At 33.4% G+C, this 14,834-nt stretch overlaps 1 protein-coding gene across 23 annotated transcripts in view; it reads right to left on the bottom strand.

Annotated features, from left to right (window-relative positions):
* BAZ2B (bromodomain adjacent to zinc finger domain 2B) overlaps positions 1 to 14,834 on the bottom strand; it is a 386,914-nt gene that overhangs the window by 201,997 nt on the left and 170,083 nt on the right. For 22 of the 23 annotated variants that reach the window (XM_073807661.1, XM_073807659.1, XM_073807676.1 and 19 more), the window contains one exon: positions 4,142 to 4,184. The exons of the other annotated variant lie outside the window; for it this stretch is intronic. The gene's annotated coding sequence lies outside the window, so the exon portion shown is untranslated. The remainder of the gene's footprint in view (positions 1 to 4,141; positions 4,185 to 14,834) is intronic. 23 annotated transcript variants of the gene reach the window in all.

Genomic DNA, 14,834 nt, shown 5'->3' with positions numbered 1-14,834 from the left:
TCAGGGACTTTCCATCTTATTGCTTTGCCCATTCTTAGCTTGTGGTTTCCACTCATTGTCCAGTTATCATGCCCACATCTCAGCAAGTATGGAGGATGGGGGAAAAATAGGGTATGCCCTCCTTCCTTTAACAATACTTTCTGCAAGGTGCACACAGTACTACTGCTTATGTATCTCTAGCCAAAACTTAGTCACATGAGCACATTTAGCTGTAAGAGAGACTGAAAGTGATACTTTTATTCCAGGTAGTCATAGGCTGGGAACAAAACTAGTAGACGGAGAAAATTGATATTAGGGTACAACAATCAGTCATTGCCATGCTTGTTTATATCTTATCTGTGGTAGGTACCTAACTGACATTTAAAATTTACTATCTAACACCAATATTTCTAATAGTGTGTACACTGTAAAATTATATAGTAATTTCTTCTAAATTTGAATTTTTAAGTTAAATATTTCTATTGGTAGACATAAATCTCTATGAAATTTAAATAATATTCACAATAAAATTACCAAAGGAAAAAAAGAAATTTTAATAAAAACAGGAAAAGCCACTTTATTTTAAAAGTTGCTTTGTAACAAGTTACTAAATATGAAGCAAAATGTTAAATAAGAATATTTAAAATAAAATATAGCCACTGTATTAATAAAATTACATATAAACAAAACTGCACATAAGCAAAATTGCACGAATACTCTCAGAGAAGATAGAGGATTTGGGGAGATGCGAGAAGAAAAAAGTCTATGAGTTACTTTATTATACTTCCTACAAATGCCATTCAGAGATTTTTAATCAACTAAGAGGTGATCATGAAACAGAAGTAAAAATTATAATAGAATAAAGCAAAACCAGGTTTGGATCAAGATCTCACACTATGTGACTTTGGGCAAGTAACTTTACAGATAGATGATGATGACTATGACAAGGGGTCAACAGAATTTACCATGTCAGCCTCTGTGCTGCGCTTTTATTATAAGCATTTTAAAATTTAATATTCACAACACTCCTGAAGTATAAACACTACTCTGCTTTAGAGAGAAAAAAACTGGATCTTAGACTATGTAACTGACTTAAGATCAAAACAGCTATATAAATATTACAGCACAAACTTAAAGGTTTTTCTGACCCAGTTCCTCTTCTTAACCATTATGCATGTTACTTCCCTTCAAATTCTCTGGATGTTGGTTTTCTCATCTGTTATATAAGGGGAATGTAGCACAACCTAAACTTTTCTAAAGTTCATTCTGGCCTTTTAAGATATTTGTATTCTAGTAAGGTCTGACTCTCCCCACCCCGAAGAAAGCACATTGTATCAATAGATCTAATCAGCCTCCTTGCTGGAACTTATGTAAGTCAACAAAGTTATCATTACTATATGTAATGTCGAAACTAAAAATCCATACATTAAAACGTACAAATGAAAGGATCACAATGTGTAAGTAAGGTAAATTTGGATATATCCCTGATCTTTATAGTTGATGTCCTACCCCTCTCATATCAATAAAGGAGTAAACTATAACATTAAACAAGTAAGAGGGAAGAAAGGTAACTAATACTTATAAAAATCCTTTTAAATATATGCATAAATCATTTTCTGCAGATACTGAGGCACAAAGAGGCTGACTTGCTAAAGGTCATATACACAGTATACAGCGGCATCAGTACTTGAACTCGCTCTGGTTCTAAAACCTATGCCCTTTCCTAACTACCCTGCTTCCCATGGTTCAATTTTGGATATGCATGTATTAATATTCTTGTTTCAATTTTAATATAAGAAAACTAAAGATACTAATTAATTTAGTTCTTTCTGGGGTATTTATGATTACTAGCAACATTTGCTAAATACTCATTTGCTCAATTGGAAAATACATATTAAAGTATGCAGAATACAAGGGAATATATGTTATCAGTTACATAAGAATAATAAAAATTAAGCATCACCAAACTACTAAGGAGGGAGAATCACTTTCAATTAGGATGATTAGGGAAGGCCTCAAAGAGATGATTACAGGTATACAGGGCATTAGAAGGGAGGTTTGATTTCATCAGGAGAAACAAAAGACTGAAAAGGAAAAAGAATATTCTAGGAAAAGGGAATGACATGAATGTAAGTATGGAGACAAAATGTATACTCAAGGTGGAGTATGTAGTTCACATTGTATAGAATGTAGGGTTCTTCTTCTTGAATAATAGGATATTTGTCTGGGAAATATGTTAGAGCCAAACTGAGGAGGGGTCTTGAATACCAAGTTAGAAAGCCTTAATTTGAACTTATAAGAAATGGAAAGTCACTATACATCTTCAGGTAGAGACATAAAAGAATCAGAGCAACGCTTTAATAAAGTTCAACTGAGGATCACATATAGGCTTCAATAGAATTGATGATGGCCAGGAGGAAAAGAGATCATTTAGAAGATCTTGACACTTCAGAGAAATGTAACATAAGGAGTAAAAAGAGAAATTCTCCTGAGTTCTGAAGAAAAAAATACACAAGGTATATATTATATATGAATACTCCAGCTCCAGCTCTGAAACAATCTATAATAGCCCCTTCCTAACCACAGCATTCTACTCTTTTAGTTCTTTATCATCTCATTTCACCAGCTTATCTACCTCTGACCAGTCCTTTCTCCATTTTCTCTGAATATATCAGCCCTTCTCCCTGGCCTCATTTTATTCCAGTCCCATGGTCAACACTTGAACTACTCTCTCAATGCCCTCAGCCTGAATCAGTGATGAAATCTACCCTCTTCTTGACACAAGGAGCTAGAGAAAGCCTCACAACCCGTACATTATTACACAGGGTTTCTACTATCAGTCACTTATGAAACTCTCAAATGAATACTTCTTAATTTTTAACTTATTTAACATCTGATAATATTGAACACCACCTCTCTTCCTGAAATTCTTGAATTTAGAACAGTTGCAATTAAGTGTTCCCTTAATATTACCCTAAAAATGTACTGAGAGTTAGCATTTTTTAATTTAAAAAAAACACCTTTTTCATCCAATGCTAATTTTAACTTCCTTGTTTATAAAACATTAGATGCAAAACAGAAGGTTACTACAGAAATATGTTAATATTTTGTTGTAAACCATTCAGTTAGGGCAATAAAGTTCTGATTAAGAAAAAACAAACAAGCAAAGAGCAACAAATCAGAGATAGCTAAAATACTCCCTTAGGAAAATGAACATGCCATATACATCTGTAGACTCAATGATGATGATAAAGCCTTTAAAAATAGAATAGAATAAAAGTTGTCTCTGGCCTCTCTGAAAAATGTTAAATGTACCAGTTTTCCAAAAAAATATTAAAACATTAAGGTTTTATATACACAGAATAACATTTCTGATAATTACTGCTTCTAATGAACAATTAAAACGGGATTTAAGAAGCAGATTAACTGAGTAAATAATTTACTCAATTTTTTTCCTCTGTTACTTAAAAGGAGTTTTCAAAAATGCTGTAAAATTTCATTACTGCAATTCAGATTTTAATAGTTAGAATTTTCTAATAATGTAGATCAAGGCCTTGGATAAAAGTTTTTCTTTAAGTAACATATTACCTTATACACAGTAGAAATTAACACTTTAAATAAAATTAAAGCGGAAAAGTTCAGTTTCTTAAGAGAACTATCCTTTTTCAACAACTCTCCATATTTGGAAGACTGTTTATAAATCATTTAAATATCAATGAAAAATTTAATCAAGAAGTCTAAGAATACTTTCAATGCTGTTTTCACAGTCTTTCCTTAATATGTGATTAGTCCCAAGTAATTTTATTTTTGTAATTTTTTTCCTAATGTGAAGTCACCTTAAATGTTTCATGCCATATTTTAATAAAAACAAAAACTAAAAAAGATGATGTTCAGATTATGATTCACACTGAAATATGTTAGTATAATTAGGCATATAATTTCAGTTATAAATTAAGTGTATTTTTCATTTAAAATGTTTTAAAATCATTTAAAGAAGTATTTAAATAAGTAGAGTGTGAGGTGTGAATCATTAAATGTAAACATTCATTTGGCTCTTGAAAGAAAGAACAACAATCTAAAATCATAAATATTTTCTAACTTAATTCTCATTCTCAGAGAAAACAAAACATCCTTAAAAGCTTAATTATCATTTTAGTCTTACTGTGATCAATGTGGTCAATCTTGTGACATAACTGTTGAGAAATCTGCAATAAAAAAACAGAAATAGCATTCAGCTGAATCATACTTGAGTAAGTGATTTCAGAAACTAAAAAGTTTGTTTAGAATATTTGTCTTTCTTGATGCCATAAGTCATATTTAAATTAATCTAAAATTGTCAGGAAAAGTACAATTGGCATGACACAAATAAGCCTAAAACACCTGGAGTTTATTTATAGGTCATTATTTATTATAGTATGGTAAAATATGTTTTGTTATAATCAACAACACCCCAGGGTTAACGTAATATAACATATTAGTAAATAAACTATAGGTCATTTGGGTTAGTTTTATTTGTTTTCAAATAATTACCGAGAGGAGAATCACAGTGTCTTAAATATACTACAGAACAAAAGACAGCCAGGTATTGTTTACCTTTTTCTCTATGATTAGATTAGCAGTGTAGTCTATGGCCAGAACATGATCTACTTATTATCAATTAATAGGAGAAATTGCTTCATGCTATTCCTTATGAACAGTGTCAAAACTATTAAAGATTGAAAATATAATTGGAAAGGAACTATATACTATAAACCCAGGGAAAGTTATAAGTTAAACTATTTCCTAAGCTGTATATGGGTTAGAGTTCTTATTCCTGTCAAATCTAAGCTTTTAGAAATTTCTTAATTAACAAGGTATGATTTAATTTAAGGTGAACTTTAAAATGTTTAGTGTTAAAAATTAATACAATGTTAATGGTGTTTTAAGATTCATAATTAGCTTTCATGTGTTATTTCATCAGATCCTCATAACAATTCCTTCAAGAAGTGGAAAAGAGGTATTTCTCATTATATACTCAGGAAAATAGATATTGGAGAGGATACATGACTTGTCCAAGCACACAGAACTGAGTTTTCCTTGGTTCCTTTTTTATCTCACACCTCCCATCCAATCTATCCTGCCAACCATTCTTCCTCATTCTATCCTTAATTCAAAACACTTATTACTGCTTTTTACCTCACTAGTTCAAGATATTGCTCTCCAATATTACTATTATAGTCTCCCTACTTCTATTCTTAACTTAGCAACAAATATATTAGCTCACAACACTCCCTTACTCAAAACTGTCCAAAGGCTTTTCCATCACGTAAGATAAAATCCATAATACCTACCATGGCCTATTAGTCCCTCTGTCACCTGGTCTCCTGACTACATCTCCTGTCACTCTCTCTCTACTATGTTCCAGTCACAGTGACCTTTTTGATACTCCCCAAACATACCAAACTTGTCCCTCTTCAGGGCCTTGACATTTGCTGATCTCTCAGCCTGCAGGAACTGTTCCCCATATCTTTGCAGGACTGGCTTTCTCATTTCTTTCAGGTCTGATAACAAATGCCACCTCCTCAGAGAAGCCTTCTCTTCTCACCAGAGACTGTTTTCAGCTGTAAGCTGCATGAGAGATCACTGGAGCACTAGTATAACAGCTGGAATCCAACAACTACTCAAGAAAGAGCTGCTGAATGAATGAGTGAACAATTACTTACTGATTCCCTACCGCATCCAGCACTATGCCCAGAGGGATATATAAATAAAAATGCTTACAATTTCTATTTAAGGAAAATATGCATTAACAACTTTGTATACATTTTAAAAAGTCACTGTAGGGAGATTTTGGGAAGCTCAAGAAAAAAAAAAAGGCAAAGCGGGGTTGGTGTGAAAGTGGTTGTAGTGAGTTAACAGATGTGATACAATGAGGGTCTGGATAGTGCAGATGAGTACAGAGAGAATGGGAAACCCAAGATACATCTTACATGGAGAAACAAGAGGACTTCATGCTAAATTAAGTACAGGAACGAGGACAGCAGAGAAAGATTACCAGGGACACAATGAAAGAAACCTGTAGTGGTAGGGTGAAGTGACTTTTATTTTGGACAGTAAGTAAGTCCAGTGTTACCACAGGCTATTCAAATGGAGATGCTTCTCAACAACGGGTAGATATTGCGATTTAGAATAGTCCAAGGTTTAAAAATCAGTCATATAAAAAGTACAATTCAAGCCAAGAGAGTTTACCAAGGTAATGAATATAAAGAAAAAACAAGACTATCCAACAGAATTTGGGGGACACCTATAAATAAGGCTCATGGGAAGCAAGAGAGGTGACACTGTACGGTGTTTTGTTATGTTTTAAGTCCAAGAAATAGAGAAATGGAAAATACACTGAAGGCGAAAGAGGAAAGATTTCTAAGGAGGAGAACGTGTTAGCTTTAAATGATGCATGGAGGTATAAAAGAATATAAGACCGGAAACTTATTCTCTCCAAATTATCTGTTCCCACCGTATCAGATCAGATCAGAAAAAGCCTACATAGATGGAATGCATTACTCTCTGTATCCAAAGACCTGCCTTCAGTGAACTCCTTCCTAGCATTATGCTTTCAACTTCAATCAATACAAAAAAAAACAGGCTTGTGATGGTAAAGAGTCAATAAAAAGGCTTGTGAAAGAACCAAATATACTTTCTATAAAACTCTGTAATTTAAAAAGCTATTAAATATTTTTAAATACTTACATTCAAATAAAATAAGTAACTGAATAAAAAGATAAATGTTCCATTTTATTTTTTATTTTCTTGGACAAAAACAAGATAATTAAGACTAAATTTATAATTTAAAATGCATACTTGATTTAAAGCCCTAATCCTTAGAGTATAAAAACCTTGTAAAGGCATTCCTGGGCTTCCCTGGTGGCGCAGTGGTTGAGAATCCGTCTGCCAATGCAGGGGACATGGGTTCGATCCCTGGTCCGGGAAGATCCCACATGCTGCGGAGCAACTAGGCCCGTGAGCCACAATTACTGAGCCTGTGCTCTAGAGCCTGTGAGCCACAATTACTAAGCCTGCATACTGCAACTACTGAGGCCTGTGTGCCTAGAGCCTGTGCTCCACAATGAGAGAGGCCACCACAGTGAGAAGCCCACACACTGCAAGGAAGAGTAGCCCCCCGCTCGCTGCAACTAGAGAAGGCGCGCGCGCAGCAACGAAGACCCAACACAGCCAAAATAAATAAATAAATAAAATAAATTTATTTAAAAAAAAAAGGCATTCCTTCATCATGGTAGTAGCAATTTTTACACATAACTTACTGGATATTTGCAAATGCATGAGAAAAAAAAATACATGAAATTAAGACGACACTAGAGGTTAAAGTTAGACAAATCTTAGGGCTTCTCATAAAAATCCTGGGTGGCTTTTAAAATGAAAAGGTAATTCTTTAAAATCATCTTGAAACTAGGAAATATATTCAAATTAGACATATAAAAAGTAATATTACATTTTATGAAAACATAATTCAACTAATGTATTGGTTATATACTTTTCCCCCACCAGACACCATCTTAGTAAATATGCACAGAGAAAATCTCAACTATATTTACCAGTTTACCAACTATATTTACTATGTTTCCAGTAATTAGCATGTAACTATCTCTATTTTTCTTCTTCCTCTGCCCCCAAACGGAAAAAGTCTTTCCTTATCTAATCAATTTTAGCATACTCAAGACTTCACCTTCACTTGACAACCTTACATAAGTTTCAATATATACAACGTAAGGATATTTATCCCTACCAAGCTTATTGAAAAGGTTCAAAGGAATAAATGAATAAAAAATTTACTGGCTTTTTCTCACTCTATTCAATCTGAACATGAAAATATATGCTAATTAACCCTAAAATTCATTTAAAGTAATAGTCACTAAAATATTTAATCATTAATTCATATACCAGTTTAATGTTTTCTCTGTGTTCTATGCTCATTTCAAGGTGTGGTTATATAATAAAAATTCTCTCTAAAATTTACATATGAAAAGTAATCTCATAAACCGTATGCTACTGGTAGGCTATTTCAGTGTTGCAATCTTGGATTGTAGACATGGAAATTCTGTCTTTATCATTCACTTTTTAGAGAATCACAAGTATGCACAATTTGGCATACATTTTTAAGGTTAATAACAAACTTTATAAAAATCTAAACATGCTTCTACCATCATCTAGCTATTTCAAATCCTGTCTATTATTATTATTATTTTTATTACTTGGGGAAATTACTTGGTAGGAAAAAAATCACATGCTTCAATAAGCAATACTTTAGGGGGGAAGGATACTTGTAAATAATAGGAATCTATAAAACCGGAGAAACTGGTAAAAATGTGATCTACCACTAATGGAATACATATAAATATTCATGGGATGTGGGTCCCACAGATAAGGGAAGCCTGACTGTACTATGCTGCTTTATATAAGAGACTTGTGCATCTACTGATTTTGGTACCTGTGGCAGGTCCTAGAATCAATCCCCCACTGATATCAAGGGACAACTCTATTCTATACAGAGCCGTGCAATGGAACTTAATGCAATAATGGAAAAGTTTACTATCTGCACTGTCCGATACCCAGCCCATAGCCAAATGTGGCTACTGAGTACTTGTAATATGGTTAGTGTGATTAAGGAACTGACTTTTAGATATTAACTAATTTAAATTTAAGGATCCACATGTGGCTAGTGACTACCGTATTAGCGCAACTAGGCATTTCTGAAACTATACTAAGATCAAAGTGTAAATGATCCTCCTAAAATATTTGAAAATTTATTTTCTCTATTTTTTTTAGACATAGGGAAAAAACCGTCAACTGTGTTGGGCAGAATATGTTCCATTCAGGAACAGTGCTCCAAATTTGGAGGGAAATTATTTTATCTTCAAATAACTTTCAAGTTTATGTTGGGTGGAAAAGAAGGTTTAGTTTATTGCAGAATTCTTAATGTACCATAGTGCTTATAAGAGGAAGTAGTCTTAGATTTTGGAGAACTGAGTTTTAAATCTCTTTAAATTTAAACCTAAATCAGCTGGGTAGAAGTGGTTTACTTCATTTATTCATGCACTGTTATGACTAAAACCTCAACAGAACTTAGCAAAAAAAGAAATTTATTTTATTAACAATTTTAATAGTTCTGATCCTTGGGAACCTCTTTTTCCAACAATTATTTTCCCTTTCTTATTATGTTTTAAGAAAAAAACATGAGCAAGCTTTAACAACAAGACAAGAGTTTTATTTAACTAAGCACGTAATACGGTATGTATGAAAGAAGCCTGCCGTCTAGAGTAGGCATATAAATAGAAGACTTTATATAACATTAATATACGTTTTGTTAAGCAGTTTTGTCAAATTATAAAAGCACCAATCAATTTAGATACTTTATCTACAAGCAACAAAGCTCTAAAGTGATAGAAATCATTTCCTGACCCATACAAACAGTTGACTATGTTGGTGTCTGGCTAAAAGTTGTTTTTCTGATTTCATGGGGGGAAGACATCGAAGGAAAGAAAACAGGCAGCTTGAATGGATAGTTCCAATTCCAAGCAGTATTTTGGTGCATAATACTCACTGAATGCTTTCTGTCCTCAGTTTCACCTGTAGGTCTAAGCAGGGTATTCAGTAAAATATTAGATGTGCATCTTCCCTTAATGTTCAGAGAAGCTGTGAAGGCCAGAGTTCCAATGATTCCTGCCACTGCACATTAATCCATGCAAATTAATCCAATCCCTACCAGATACCAAGGGACGACTGTAATTCAACACCTGCTGTTAGAAAATAACCAGAGCCCACTATCTAAACTAGAGATACCCAGGAGAAGTCTCCCAAGAGAAGCCTCCCAAGAGAAGCCTCCCAAGAGAAGCCTCCCAAGAGAAGTCTAGAAATAAAACAAATGATAGTCTCTCATTTTAAAACACCAAACTTTGTCATATCACAACCTAAAACAAAGTGAGCTTCCCCTTAAGAGAACTGCTTTAAGTATTAAAGAAAACCAAAAGCAGAAACAAAAAAGTTGTACATCTCTTTAAGTTCTTAAAGAGATGATTTACCACGATTCTAACTTTTTGCCACTCTTTCCAAACTACTACTCTCTTCAGCTAAACTACTTCATACTAAACTACTAAATACTACTTCTGGTAAAACCAAATATAAACAGATAGCATTTAAAAAAGCACTTCTTGGAGAAAACTCTAATTTGAAAAGATACATGCACCCCAATGCCCATAGCAGCACTATTTACAATAGCCAAGACGTGGAAGCAACCTAAATGTCCATCTATAGATGAATGGATAAAGAATATGTGGTACATATATACAACGGAATATTACTCACCCATAAAAAGAAATAAAATAGGGACTTCCCTGGTGGCACAGTGGTTAAGAATCTGCCTGCCAATGCAGGGGACACGGGCTTGAGCCCTGGTCCAGGAAGATCCCACATGCCGTGGAGCAACTAAGCCCATGCCCAACAAATACTGAGCCTGTGCTCTAGAGCCTACGAGCCACAATTACTCAGCCTATATGCCACAACTACTGAAACCTGCACACCTAGAGCCCGTGCTCTGCCACAAGAGAAGCCACTGCAATAAGAAGCCTGCGCAATGCAACGAAGAGCTGCCCCTGCTCGCTGCAACTAGAGAAAGCCTGTGCGCAGCAACAAAGACCCAACGCAGCCATAAATAAATAAATAAATTTATTTATTTTTTAAAAAAAGAATGAAATAATGCCATTTGCAGAAACATGGATGGACCTAGAGACTACCATACTAAGTGAAGTCAGACAAACATGATATCACTTATATATCTATATAAGTGGAATCTAAAAAAATGATACAAATGAACTTACTTGCAAAACAGAAATAGACCCATAGACATAGAAAACAAACTTATGGTTACCAAACAAGAAAGAGGGGAGAGGGATAAATTAGGAGCTTGGGATTAACAGATACACACTAGTATATGTAAAATAGATAAATAAGGTCCTACTGTATAACATAGGGAACTATACTCAATATCTTGTAATAACCTATAATGGAAAAGAATCTATATGTACACTTTGCTGTACACCAGAAACTATCACAACATTGTAAATCAACTATACTTCAATAAAAAATAAATATAAAATAAAACAGTACTTCTTGTATTATCAGTGATTTTACATTTCTTATAAAATTATATTTCCATAAATTACCAAAATATATCAATAATTTCACTATCCTTACTACAAAAAGCTGTCATTCCCTCAAAATATATCATATCCTTCACTTGCAACACTTGTCCTTACTGTTCTGTGTGATTGAAACTTCTCTAGAAGAGTTATAATTCCCACAGGTTAACATACAAAATTTTTAGACAACTAACATAAGCTTTACTACAATGAAGTTTAGCTAGAGCTCAGATGGCAACTTTATAATTTTGCTGATAATAAAAACCACGCAAACAAAGCACAACTGGCTATTAAACTTGGTGAATTGTTTTTTAATTTAAGTATATATAAAGCTGTGTGTTTTTCTAAAGTTTACCACCCTATTCTTCCAACACTAATTAGTACCTCTCAAAATCTTTACTCCCTCTTCATGGGTTTCTGCTTTAGAGCCATAAATGGGTATCCAGTAGAAGAAGAAAGTGGTAGCACTGTCAAGAGGTGTTGAAACACTCTTGAGGCTAATATATACACAATATCCAAAAATGAACTAATCACTTAGATGAAGTAATATAATGAAGGGCTTCATTTGAGAAAAATGATATGCTGTTTTGGCTGTATTTTTATTTCTCTAACTATAAGTTTTTTAGGGAATTCAACTCAAATTGTAGCAATAGAGAGGTAAAGCCTTTAGGAATTACTATTAACTAAACTAAAATACATTATTTGAATATAAATTTTGGGGAAATTTTAGTTTTTATCTAAATTAGAGTCCATCTCAGTCTTGTCAACAAATGCCAAACGAATAATTTGCCACTGATAAGACTGCCTTGTAAAAAACCCCCTTACTCAAACAGGCTAGCAATCAAGACAAACACAAAGCTCGTAGTTTTATAAAGCTTTCATGTACCATAGCTAAAAGACTTAAATGAAACTATTCCACTCCAAACCTTCAAAGATCCAATTCAGATTACGGCTATGAAGGCTTGGTGAAGCAATTAAGCAATCTAACAACATACAATCAAAAAATATATATTTCATTAGATATAACAAAGTTGCCATCACTAATAAATACTAGATTTCAGATAATACACATTTTACTCTTTTCTATTAAAAGAACTTTGTTATGAATATTTAGGGATATTAAGTAATCATTACTACTATTTTACTTTTCCTGAGAATTCTTAGAATGATTTCATCATAAAAAAGAAATCTGGTCTAATGCTTCCAACAGGGACTACATTACCCTGGTCCACTTTCAAAATTTTGGCATACATGCATAAGATACCTTAGGCAATCTCTTAGTACATCAGTTTGCCATGCCATAATTATCTACTTCACAAGGATGTTGTGAAGTTTTAGTTAATTATGCTTATAAAATTTTTTGAGGTATACAGATGAAAGAGAGGTGTAAGGCTCAGATCCAATTATTTGCTATGTACTTGATGAAAAAAAATGCCACTTAAAAGCATTTATTAGTAATAACATGGATGAGATGGAGAAGACTTGGGTAGGAATAAGTTTGGTGATGGCGATAGTGATAGTGTTAAGAAATCAAGAATTTGGTTTTGGCAAAGTACCCAAGTGAAAAGTTTCAGAAAAAAACATGACATGATTGCCTGTGACAATGCTGCTGGGAAAACACTTAACCTAAGGACTGAGAAATGACCATTGGATTTAGCTAGATAAACTTCACTGGTGCCCAGGACACGAATGTTGTCATCAGAGTGGTGTGGACAAAAGCACTGAATAGGATAAGTAAAGCAGAGAAAGTGCAATGAGGATGTAGAAGCAGCATATATGGAAAACTCTTCGAAAGGGTTTGCTATAAAAAACTGTAGAGAAACAGCACTGTAGCTTGAGGGGGATGTGGGACCTTGAAAGGTTTTTGTATTAAGATGGAGGAATACTACAGCATGTTTATATGCTGATGAGATGGATTTAGGGAAGGAAAAAATGCTGATGGGAAAATTACAAAAGCAAAATCAATGATTACTAAGCACTTAATAAATGTATAAATCTGTCCTTGCTGCTAGAAATGCAAAGATAATAAAGACATGAACTAATTTAATAATTCTATGGAAACTATATTAAAAATGATAGGGGAAAATACCACATATAATTAAATTAAAAATCCTTTAGAAACAATATTATTTTGTAAGAGAGGCTGCCATGTTAAAAATATGAAAGCAATGTTGACATATTTTATGATGTGACAGCAATGTCCTTCTAAGCTATACACATGCAGCTGCACAGTATAAAAATAATGCCATACACAGCTCTTATTTGATTACGCACAGTGGGGCTTAAATAGGATTAATGTTAGACAAAAAGTACAGCCAGCAATTTCAGAAAACATCTCCACCATATTTTCCCTTTTCCCTCCTCTGTACTGACTGACCTATTTCCACTTTTGGATTTCCAGCACCATCCTATTCTATAACTTATCACCCTATTCAAAACAGAAAGCAATTCATATTATCAATCATTATATTGATATTATCAATCATTTTATACAATTATCAATCATTTATACAAATGTTTATCAATCATTTATACAAATGTTTATCATTTCCAAAGTTCCATTCTTTTTGCTTATTACTTCTACCATTTTCCCCTGCCTCCTTAAAAAAGTTAAAACTTAGATAGTTATAAGGAATTTGAAAGTTATAAAGACAGTTACTAATTACATATTAGGGTAAATTAATCTAGATAAGTTTCTCAAACACATTTGCATTTCAGGCTTTTTTCCCCTCTAATTATAACATCCTTTATCTCTGTATATTTTTATACCCTGTCTTGTTCTAAAATATGAGGTAATAAACTAAGATGAGGTAAGCTACTAATAAGGTACATAATATTCATAATAAAAATAAGAACCTGAGAGTGAAAAAAATAAGATCAGGCCAAGAGCTTAGTTTCAAAACTGCATGCCATAAGGCCCTGTACTCTATGTTGCTGAAGGATGAAATATATGCCTTTGAGTTTCCTGTTAACCAATGCAAAGAAGAAATGATTGTCATATGCAGCTTTTGCTTGTATATATTATTCACAGTACTCATAAAGTGAAAAGAAATAATTTTCTTAAAGAAAGCACAGCTCTTTTTGTTACTGTGACCTGAGGAAAGTCGTTGTATTGAGTGGTCAAAAATATTCCAGCAATAAACAAAATAATGAGTTTTTTGTGTGTTTTTTTGTTTGTTTGTTTGTTTTGGCCATGCCACATGGCTTGTGGGATCCTAGTTCCCCAACCAGGCATTGAACCCAGGCCACCAGCAGTGAGAGCACGGAGTCCTAACCACTGGATCACCAGGGAATTCCCAAATAATGAGTTTTGAAGAACTATTTCTTTAACTTCCCTCAGAGATTGGCCATTGCCATCATACTAGAGAGCATTTTAGCAGCTAAAACAGCATATGGTTCAAGTATGTCACACATAAGTTTAATTCAAGGATAAGATATGGACAATGCAGAGCAGTATTCTACATGTTTCAGGGATTCTTCTGCCAAATATTAAAATTTCAGAAATCACAATGAATTTTTTAGATTGAGATACAATTCACATAAAATAAAATTCACCATTTTAAAGTATACACTTCAGTGGTTTTAGTATATTCATAATGTTGTGCAACCATCACCACTATTTAATTCCAGAACATTTTCATCAACCCCAAAAGAAACACCATACCA

The sequence above is a fragment of the Tursiops truncatus genome, chromosome 7 (genome assembly GCF_011762595.2).
Source record: "Tursiops truncatus isolate mTurTru1 chromosome 7, mTurTru1.mat.Y, whole genome shotgun sequence".
NCBI classification, from domain to species: Eukaryota; Metazoa; Chordata; class Mammalia; order Artiodactyla; family Delphinidae; genus Tursiops; species Tursiops truncatus.
This window is presented reverse-complemented; position numbering and strand designations above follow the sequence as displayed.